Below are 10,342 nucleotides of genomic sequence, written 5' to 3'. Positions count from 1 at the left end.
AGGAACTAAAATTGCATTCCCAAGACCCAGACTGGAAGCTAAGGGAACATGAGGTTTAGCAGCTGCTCCTTTGATCCCGCCCCTAAAAGGTCACCACCAAACCAGCATAAGCCCAAATGGTAACTGGCTGTGTTTAAGTTTCAAAAAATGAAGGCCACCAAAGAGAAAACATGACCAAGCTGAAGTCTACTAGCTGGCCCGGGAAGGAAATCTGGGGCGGCAGAGAAACACCACGTGGTTGGGGGGGGCGCGGGGGTTCAACGCCCAAAAGTGGACATCCCATCCGCGGTGCTGTGTGAATGCAGCCCGGAATACCAGTGCTCGGGAGAGTCGGAAAATGTGCTTAAGTGTAGATAGAGCTAGTTCCAGCCCAAAGCTTGAGGACGGCCACCCCGGGAGCGTAGATGCCAGGTGCCAGGAACATGCACTCCAATTAGCAGCGTAGGTTTTTCAGGAAAAAAGAAGAGGCATTTCCTAAATGGTTTTCCAAAACTTTACATTAAAATAACAAACTCTAGATTGGCTATCCATTGTTCTTGGTAGCACAAATTCCAGTAGCCTGAAGATAATGGAGGAGACAGCTGGTCCGGAACAAAAATGCCCTTAAACAATTGCCCCCAGGAATGGGGGGGCGGTGACCGAAGCCACATTCGTCTCTCCGGGCCTGATAAATTTGGCACAGCTGCTCTGAGCTATTTTTCTTTCCTCGTTTGGGGAAACAAATCCCACTGTTCCTCAGTCAGGAAAACGTCCTCAGTTAGGCCCAGGTGGGGCCCGGGTCATCAGCCGCGCCAAGTTCACGATCCCTCTCCAGCTTCAGCTCGCGGGAGCCCCTTGCGGCGAAACACGGCACTCGGCTTTAATGGCTCTTGGAAGGAGCTGCTGTCAATGTGAGCGACGGGTTGTGGGACCTTTCTTTCCCCCACCCTCCTCTCTTGTGTCTCTCCACTTCTCCTTCAGTGATCCGCTGTAGTGTTTCCGTGTTTGAAAAAGACTTTCAAGAAACATCACCATAGCGAAGAGGGCGACCTTGGCGCGTAGTCTGTGGAGCACCCGCTAGGGCGCCGGCCCTCCCCCGCCCCCACCCTTCGTGAGCAACAGAAACCGACAAAATACAAGAGCAACAGTCTTCAGGCGTCGAGCCCCAGGCAGCACGAGCCTGTGGCCCCTGAGAGGAGAGAAGCTCGTAAGGTTTAACCTCCCCTTCCCCCTCCGTCCCTTCTTCCTGGGGACAGTTTCCCAACCACTGCACAGTGAGCTCAAGTCCAGGCAGAGCCCCGTGGTCCTGCTGAGCTGAGAAGGCAGAGTCGGCATTTGGGGCAGCAGAAATGGCTGGACATGGTGGGGCAGGGTGCCAGAAAGGGGCAATCTATGCAGATGGGGGTCCTAATGTCTGGCAGGGGAGAGCAGGGTGTCCTCTGCGAGTCCTTGATTAACGGATGGGCTGCACATGCAGGGGGGAAGATGAGCCCAGGCCCACCAGAGAGCACCTGCTTCAGGCTGAGGGTGAAACAGATCCCAGAAGTCTGGCAGTGCCAAAACAGACAGACCCCCCCCCCCACCGGGTACCCCCGGGGTTCCAGCAGAGACACTGGAAAGGCCCCTCCCTAGCAGTAAGGACCGCACCCTAGACTAAGGCCTCCTCTAGATCTGCCCTAAGAAAGCCTAAAACCAAGCCCAGATAAGACCCCACCCCACATCCCCAGGGGAGACAGCCTTTGCAAATCAAATCACGCCACGCCAGAGGGGCTTGGGAACCATGTCCCTTGCACAGGTCTGCCCTAGCAAAGCGTAAAACCAAACAGATCAGCCAAATATTTGGAAATTAAATGACATTTTAAAATAACCCACAAGTCAAAGAAGAAATCACAAAGGAAGTTAGAAAATATTTCGAACTGAAAATGAAAATACAACATATCCAAATTGGTGGGCTCCAGCTAAAGCAGTACTTTTTTTTTTTTTTTTTTGAGACAGAGTGTCACTTTGTTGCCCTGGCTAGAGTGAGTGCCGTGGCATCAGCCTCGCTCACAGCAACCTCAAACTCCTGGGCTTAAGCGATCCTACTGCCTCAGCCTCCCGAGTAGCTGGGACTACAGGCATGTGCCACCATGCCTGGCTAATTTTTATATTTTTAGTTGGCCAGATAATTTCTTTCTATTTTTAGTAGAGACGGGGGTCTCGCTCTTGCTCAGGCTGGTCTCGAACTCCTGACCTCGAGCGATCCACCCGCCTCGGCCTCCCAGAGTGCTAGGATTACAGGCGTGAGCCACTGTGCCCAGCCTAAAGCAGTACTTATAGGAACATTTTAATGGTTGGAATAGAATAGAATGGTCATATTAGAAATGGTTATATTAAGAAGCTAGGAAAACAACAGAAAACTACACCCAAAGTAAGTAAAAGGAAAGAAATAATAAACACCAGAAATCAATGAATTAGAAAACAGACAAAAAAAGAGAAAAATTATCAAAACCAAAAGCTGAATCTTTGAAAAGATTAATAAAACTGATAACCCCCATCAAGACTAATCAAGAATAAAAAGAACTGAAAACACAAATTTCTGATGTCAAAAATGAAAAGATAGCACTACAGATCCTATAGACGTCAGAAATTTTTGCCCAGCGCCATGGCACGTGCCTGTGGTCCCAGCTACTTGGGAGGCTGAGGTGGGAGGACTGCTTGAGCCTGGCAGTTCTGGGCTGTGGGGGCCTATGCCAATCAGGTGTCTGCACTAAGTCCGGCATCAATATGGTCACCTCCCAGGGAGAGGGGACCACCAGGTTGTCTAAGGAGGGGTGAACCGGCCCATGTTGGGAGTGGAGCAGGTCAGAACTCCTGTGCTGAGCGGTAGTGGGACTGCACCTGCGGGTAGCCACTGCTCTCCAGTCTGGGCAGCACGGTGACACCCTGTCTGAAAGAAAGAAAGAAAGAAAGAAAGAGCCTCTCAGATGAAATACACAAATCCCTTGAAAAACACAATTTACCCATACTGAATTTAAAAAATAGAAAATCTGAATACATGTATGTTTACTTTAAAACTTGAGTTTGTAATAAAAAACAAATCTTCTCACAAAGAAATCTGCAAGCCCAGATGATTTCACTGGTAAATGCCACAACATTTAAGGAAGAAATAAATGCTTAGGAAATAAAGAGGAGGCCAGCATAACACTGATGCGAAACCTGGTACCACCCAAAAACATAATTCTTTGATATGCAAGCAGAGGCTGTCTCTGAACTCCCCTTACCTGCCTAATAAGGGATCCCCAAAAGGAACTCAATTGTCACGAATCTCCTCCCCAGGAATCTTTGGAACCAGGAAGGTTAACACAGGAGGGTGGAGGCTGACCGCCCAGGCAGACTATCACCTGTTCTGAAGGCTGCTCCAAGACAAGGTTATTACCTGAGAGACTTTTTACCTGCATAACGAGATCACCTTTATTCACCGTACAATTCTTCCCCTCCCCTTCCCATAACTTACATCCCACCACCCCATAGGACCCCCTGCTCCTATCCCTTTCTGTAGTTCAGGGTGCTATACAAGCTTCAATCATCCAACCCTTCTTCAAGTCTCATATTTTGTAGGACTCACATGTGTATGAACATAATTAAATATGGTTTTTCTCCTGTTAATCTGTCTTAGGTCAACTTAATAGGTAGCCCAGTCGAAGAGGATGAAGGGAAGCCATTTTCTGCTCACCTGTACTCACAAAGACATTGGAAGAAAGAAAATTATGGACTAATATTCCTCGTGAACATAGTCTCAAAAACTTTATAATAACATTAGCAAATTGAATCCAGCAATACCTAAAAAAACATAATACCAATTATGACCAAATAGAATTTATCTCAGGAACACAAAGTTGATGTGACATTTAATAATCAATCAGTGTAATTCACCACATGAATGGAAATAAAACAGAAAAATAATATCGCTCTCTCAACAGATGCAGAAAAGCATTTGACAAAATTCAACACTACTTCATGATAAAAACTCTTACAAATCTAAGACCAAAGGTAAATTTCTTCATCCCAAGATGAGCTGTAGAAAACTCACAGCTAACATCATACTTTCCCCCTATGATTGGGTATACAGCAAAGATGTCTATTTTCCTCACTTTTATTCAGTATTATACCATAGTTTCTAGCCAATGCAATAAGGTAAGAAAAAGAAAGAAATGGCGTAGATATTGGAAAGAAATCTCTTTGTCTTTCTACAGATGACATGCTTGTCTAATACAAAATCCTAAGTAATCTACAAAAAAACTACTAAAACTAATAAGTGAATTTAGCAAAGTTGCAGAAGGTCAATATATTTAAAATTTTGAAAATATAATTTAAAAATCATATTTTCAATAATATTAAAAACAGATACTTAGGAATCAATTTAGTAAAGCATGCAAGCTCTCTTCACTGAAAATTTAAAATAACTGCTGGAGTACATTAAAAACATAAAAATGATGAGATATACCATGTTCATGAATTAGATGTTTGTCCTTCCAATTAATGTATAGATTCCATGCAATTTTAATAAAAATCCCAGGAGACTATTTCTTTGTAGAAACTGACAAGCTGATTCTAAAATTTGTAAAGTGATGCAAAAAACCTGTAATAGCCAAAACAGTTTTGAAAAAGAGCTAAAGTGGAGAACTACCCTATCAGATTTCAACACTTGATGTTAAGTTGCAGTAATGAAGACAGTATGGCAGAAAGATAGAGACATAAACAAGTGCGACTGAGTAGACAGTACAGAAATGGATGCACTTTGTTTTCACATCAGACAGGTAAGGTGCCAGTGTGATGACAAGGTTCGAGGGAAGCACATCTCACACATCAGAGTGAAAACCCAGTCATCACGCTTACTGCAAAAGGATCAATGCACGCTTATATCGTCCACTGTTTTTTGACAGAGGCACCAGTGTAATTTAATGGGAAAGAGATTGTATCAGGCTTCACGAGAGAAATAGGACAAATAGGAAATATCTGATTGTTTATTATAAGAAATTGACTCATGTGATGATAAGTCCACATCTGCAGTTAGCAAGCTAGGAGGGCCCACGGGCTAGTTCCAGTCCAGATGTCGGCAGACTTGAGACCCAGGAAGAGCCGACATTTCAGTTCAGGTCTAAACGTTCAGTTCATGTTCATGTCCCAGTACTTTGGGAGGCCAGGGTGAGAGGATTGCTTGAGCCCAGGAGTTGGAGACTCCTGTGAGCTATGATCTCACAACAGAGTGAGACCTTGTCTTAAAAATTAAAAAAAAGGGAAAAAAACTTAGAAATTGGATTTCATTAAATTTAAAAACTTCTGCAATATACAAAAGTCACCATTTAGAAAAATAAAAAGGCAAACTAGTCATTTCTCCCACTGTATGGGAGAAAATATTCACAATATTTTATCTGACAAAGGACGTATATCTAAATATGTAAAGAACCCTTATAACTCAACAATAAAAAGACAATCCAATTTTTTTAATGGGCAAAACAGTTGAACAGACACTTCACGAAACAAAATATATCATAATGCCCATAAGCACATATCACTAGTCATCAAGGAAATGCAAATTAAATCACAATGATCAAATTAAAAGCATAATCACTTCAACCAGAGTGGTTGTAATTAAAAAGACTTACAATATCAAGTGTTGTAGAGGATTAGGAGCAAGTAGAATGCTCATAATTTGCTGGTGAGGATGTAATATGGTAATAGTTTGTCAATTTGTTATAAAGTTAAACATACACTACCTGGCTCTGTGGCACATGGATAGGGCATTGAACTTCTAAAGTTAAACATACACTTACCATAAGACCCAGCAATCTCACTCCTAGATATTTGCAGGAGAACAGATAACACGTGCCTACTAAAGGCTGTTACATGGATATTCATAGCTGCTGTACTCATAACAGCCCCTAACTGGAAAGAATCTGAATGTTCACCAACAGGAGAATGGATAAACAAATTGTGGTATTAATATATCCCTACAGAGTGGAAAACTGTTGTAGGAGACCAGAATATGCCACCCCAAAATATGCCTCATTGGCATAAGGATTATTTTGAGCTGATTATTCTGAGAAACGGCAGACACGGGAGAAGTTCTGAAAACAGAGTAGGAGTTACTCTTTTGTAAGGGAATTTACACGTATAAAGGAAAGCTCTGTTTGTAAGTGTCTCCCTCTCTGTACCTGGATGAGAAGCATGACTGTAATTCACTAGAAACTCTTATCAATGGAGAAGACACCAACTTGAATCTGCATAACAAACCCTTGTACACTGTGCTTTTCCTGGGGGTCTCCCCGTAACTAACTGCCTCCCACCACACACTTTTTTCTTTAAGTCAATTGGTAGTGGTATTTAAGCCAGAATTCAAAGCCACTTCTCAGAGATGTACTTCTCTGGGTATCTCCCATGTTAAAAAGAAGAAGAAGAGGAGGAGGAGAAGAAAAGATAAGGTAGAAATCTCATTTTTCTTTTTAGAGACAGAGTCTCTCTCCGTCACCCAGGCTAGAGTGCTGTGGCGTCAGCCTAGCTCACAGCAACCTCACACTCCTGGGCTCAAGCGATCCTCCTGCCTCAGCCTCCCAAGTAGCTGGGATTACAGGTGTGCACCACCACGCCTGGCTAATTTTTTTTTTTTTTTTTTGTAGAGACTGGGCTGTGTTGCCCAGGCTGCTCTGGAACTCCCAGCCTCAAGCGATCCTCCCACCTCACCTCGGCGTCCCAAAGTGCTGGGATTATGGGCGCCCAGCCTAGGGTAGACGTTTTAATAAAATTCAGTTTTTCTCTTATTAACCTGTCTTTTGTCACAGGGGGGGGTCCCAGCTTCGCCCCCTACACTGTGTGCAGCGAAAAACTCCTTGCAATGAGAAGGGATGAACTATGATACTGGACACACAGCATCATATTTGAATCAATCTCAAAAACATTTTGCTGGGCCGGGCGCGGTGGCTCACGCCTGTAATCCTAGCATGCTGGGAGGCCAAGGTGGGCGGATCGTTTGAGCTCAGGAGTTCGAGACCAGCCTGAGCAAGAGCGGGACCCCATCTCTACTAAAAATAGAAAGAAATTATATGGACAGCTAAAAATATATAGAGAAAAAATTAGCCGGGCATGGTGGCACATGCCTGTAATCCCAGCTACTTGGGAGGCTGAGGCAGGAGGATTGCTTGAGCCCAGGAGTTTGAGGTTGCTGTGAGCTAGGCTGACGCCACGGCACTCACTCTAGCCTGGGCAACAGAGTGAGACTCTGTCTCAAAAAAAAAAAAAAGTTTGTGGAGCAAAAGAATACCTAGTACGGAATACACTGTGTAGGATTCCATGCATGTAAAGTTTTAGAAGAGGCAGAACTGAGCCACGGTGGTAGAAATGGGAACACAGGCTGCCTGGTTCTGGGGGAGGAGGATGGGAGACGAGTGACAGACAGCAAAGGGGCCCTAAAGAACGTCCTCCGTCGTGGACGTGCTCTGTGTATGTACTGAGGTGACAGTTATATGAGTGTACACATTTCTCAAAAGTCATGGCACTGCACGTTTTCATGTGTGCATTTTATTACGTGTAAATCGTGCCGCAGTAAAGTTTAAAAGAATGAAAAAACGTCCTCTCTGTGGAACACAGCAGATGAATCATAGTTGTGTTTTTTATAACAAAAGGTGCTCACAAAGTGGCGGGAAACCCAACGTGTGCTTTGGGAGTATTGTTGGCACGTTTTCCCACAGGATGGGAGGGCTGGTCACGGAACTCACAAACAGATGAGGGAATGAGCCCTTACGTGCCAGGCAGGCCGCGTGTGAAGTGCTTTGCAGATATTATCTCATTGAACACTCACAGGACGTGTTTGAGGTCGGGAACTAATTACCCCCATTTTACAGAAGAGGAAAGTGAGGCACAGACAAGTATGGCAGCTCAGAGCAGCTCGGACATGGGAGCCGGCTCTGACGCCCTGCAGGCTGCTCTGGAACCAGGCACGTAACCACTTCTCACCAGCAAGGAACGGACGGAGCAAACGCTTTCAGCTTCGGGCTTTCTGAGATTTTGAAGTTCTGTGGGCTGAAGGTAAGTCCCAAGGGACCTCCTGTGGCAGTAGTTATTAAGGGCCAAGAGGAAAAGGAGGAATTGGTTCCAGAGAAGGGGTAGGCAGTAGATGACTTCCCCAACAGAGAATGTAGGGGCTTCATAACTGAAGGGTACTGGGCCCCTGAGGCAGGAACATTGTCTAGAAAGAACCTTCCAGCAAGGCAGTGGATGAGATCATGGAGATGGGACAGCCCTCCCTGTCCCCTTGGCCTGAGCAAAGCCCCTTCCCCTTGCAAATCCCACCCACCTGTTCTGGGCCCAGCGTCTCTGGACCCTCTTGGACTCTCAGACTTGTACGAAAGGTGGCAGAATGTGCCGCCGCTTTGGCATAAGGACCAGCTTGAGCTGAAGGCAACTGAGGAGAAGCAGATGCAAGAAAAGCTCCCGGCCCTTCCCCTACTTGCCCAAGAGCAGGACATAAATTTACAAAGGCGCTCGCCCTACAAAACCACCAGGAAGGACACAGTTAATCCCCAGAGACACCTCTAGACTCATATCGGCCTGGGACGGCACCAGAGAGTCTACATAGCAACCGTGACTAACGAGCCCTCTCCTTCCGCTCGTTACCCCATAGATGTGCCTTCCCACAGCTTGCCACGCTAGAAACTCAAAGTCCTTTTCCCTGGTCTTGTCGCTTGTCTAAAAACGTATTATTCTTTTGTTGGGATGTTATGTAAACCCCATTTCTAACCAAAGCTTTGAGTTGCTCATCTCGGAGGACTCCCCGACAGGTGCAGGGCAGATGCTCATAAACTTCTGGTTGTTTTCTCTTGTTAATCTGTCGTTTGCTAGTCTAATTTACAGGTTGCAGCTAAAGGATCCAAGATGGGTGCAGGCCTTACCCTCCTCTCTCCTGCCTTCCGCACGGTTCCGAGCTCTCACTGGTATCTACCCGTCCCCACCTGCCACCTGCTCTTGCCCTCACGCTTGCCCAGGACGAGCCTCCAAAGCTCTGTGCCACAGTGTCCTCATCTGTAAAATGGGTGTTTCAAGAGTGCCCACTTCCTACGATCATTGTGAGGCACGCATAAATAAGTTAAAATATGCAAGAGGTTCGAAACCTTTGCAGAGTAGGTGCTAAGGGCCACATAGCTCCCTCTCGTGTGTTCAGTGAAGCTGTGTTGAGAGTAGTTCTACACGGGGTGTTTGGTGTTCGGGATTCTAAATGCAATTGCTGGTGCCGGGAACCCCGTAGGGTCCTGCTGGGCTCCACTTGTGGCAGGTATGAAGCACCTCTGTTCTTCCGGTGCGCAATTTGCATCAAGAGCATTAAAAATAGTCATGCCCTTTGCCCCAGAAATTCTACTTCTGGGAATCTAGCCTGAAAAAAATACTCCTAAATACAGAAGAATGCTGTGATTTGTTTAGTCGTTGATTCAGAAATTGTTTTTAACACGCTCATGAGCTGCTTCAGAAAGGAGCCGTTCTCCAATGCGAGGCGTGGTGAGGATTCAGGGTCAGGTTGAACGAGGTCTGTGTTTCGGGTTGAGGTTTGTGTTTCGAGGCACTCCTGAAGACTTGGAGGTTTTCCAGTTTTCTCTGAGCAGAACTACCTGTCTGAAGAGCTCCAATGTCCCCACACCCTGCTACAAGCCTGTCACCTGCCGCCCTGGAGAAGCCCTGGGACTCCAGCCTCTTGCACGTGGCGGTTTTGCCTGAAGCTTTCTCCCTGGCCCCTGGCGTGGCCGGGCTGGCACCTGAGGGTCATGCCAGGCAAAGCAGGTTTGAACTTGGTGGGTCTTCAAAGGCTTTTCCTGCTCACTCTCACGCCATTGTCTGTGCAACCATTGGGTGCCACGACCCAGAGCAGCCTGTGCTGAGCTGGGCGGGAGAAGGTGGTGGCTCTGGGGAATCTGATTGGGTTGCAGAGATGGCAACCCCAGAACCCACCATCTGGCTGGCAGAGGATTCCAGGGAGCGAATCACACCCAGAGAACACTGAGATTTCACCGGGTCCCCAGGGGAAGCTTTGACACAGCCAAGGGAAGGGCACAAGCTCTAGGATCCTAAAATCCTGGGTTGAATCTGGCTTTGCCACCTACCTGATGTGTGACTTTGGCGAACTTAACTCACCTCTCTGAACACCAATAAAATAGCAATAGTAACAATAATAATAATAACACAATAATAATGGGTTGTTATGAAAATTACATAACATGTAATTGTGAAGCACCTGGTGGAGAGTCAAAGCTTTTGAACACGATGTGAAAGGATCATTCTTACTCTGGGAACAGTAGAGTGTGCGGTTGAGATCACCGGCTCTGAAATCAGTAGGACC

The 10,342-nt window shown here is 46.0% G+C and overlaps 1 non-coding gene across 1 annotated transcript; it reads right to left on the bottom strand.

Moving 5' to 3' along the window:
* Window positions 1-4,768: 4,768 nt before the first annotated feature.
* LOC138391222 (small nucleolar RNA U13) lies at window positions 4,769-4,868 on the bottom strand. The gene has a single exon (XR_011234830.1). It is a non-coding gene; the product is annotated as a small nucleolar RNA U13 (small nucleolar RNA).
* Window positions 4,869-10,342: the final 5,474 nt, after the last annotated feature.

Source organism: Eulemur rufifrons, chromosome 8 (assembly GCF_041146395.1).
Source record: "Eulemur rufifrons isolate Redbay chromosome 8, OSU_ERuf_1, whole genome shotgun sequence".
In the NCBI taxonomy this organism is placed as follows: Eukaryota; Metazoa; Chordata; class Mammalia; order Primates; family Lemuridae; genus Eulemur; species Eulemur rufifrons.
This window is presented reverse-complemented; position numbering and strand designations above follow the sequence as displayed.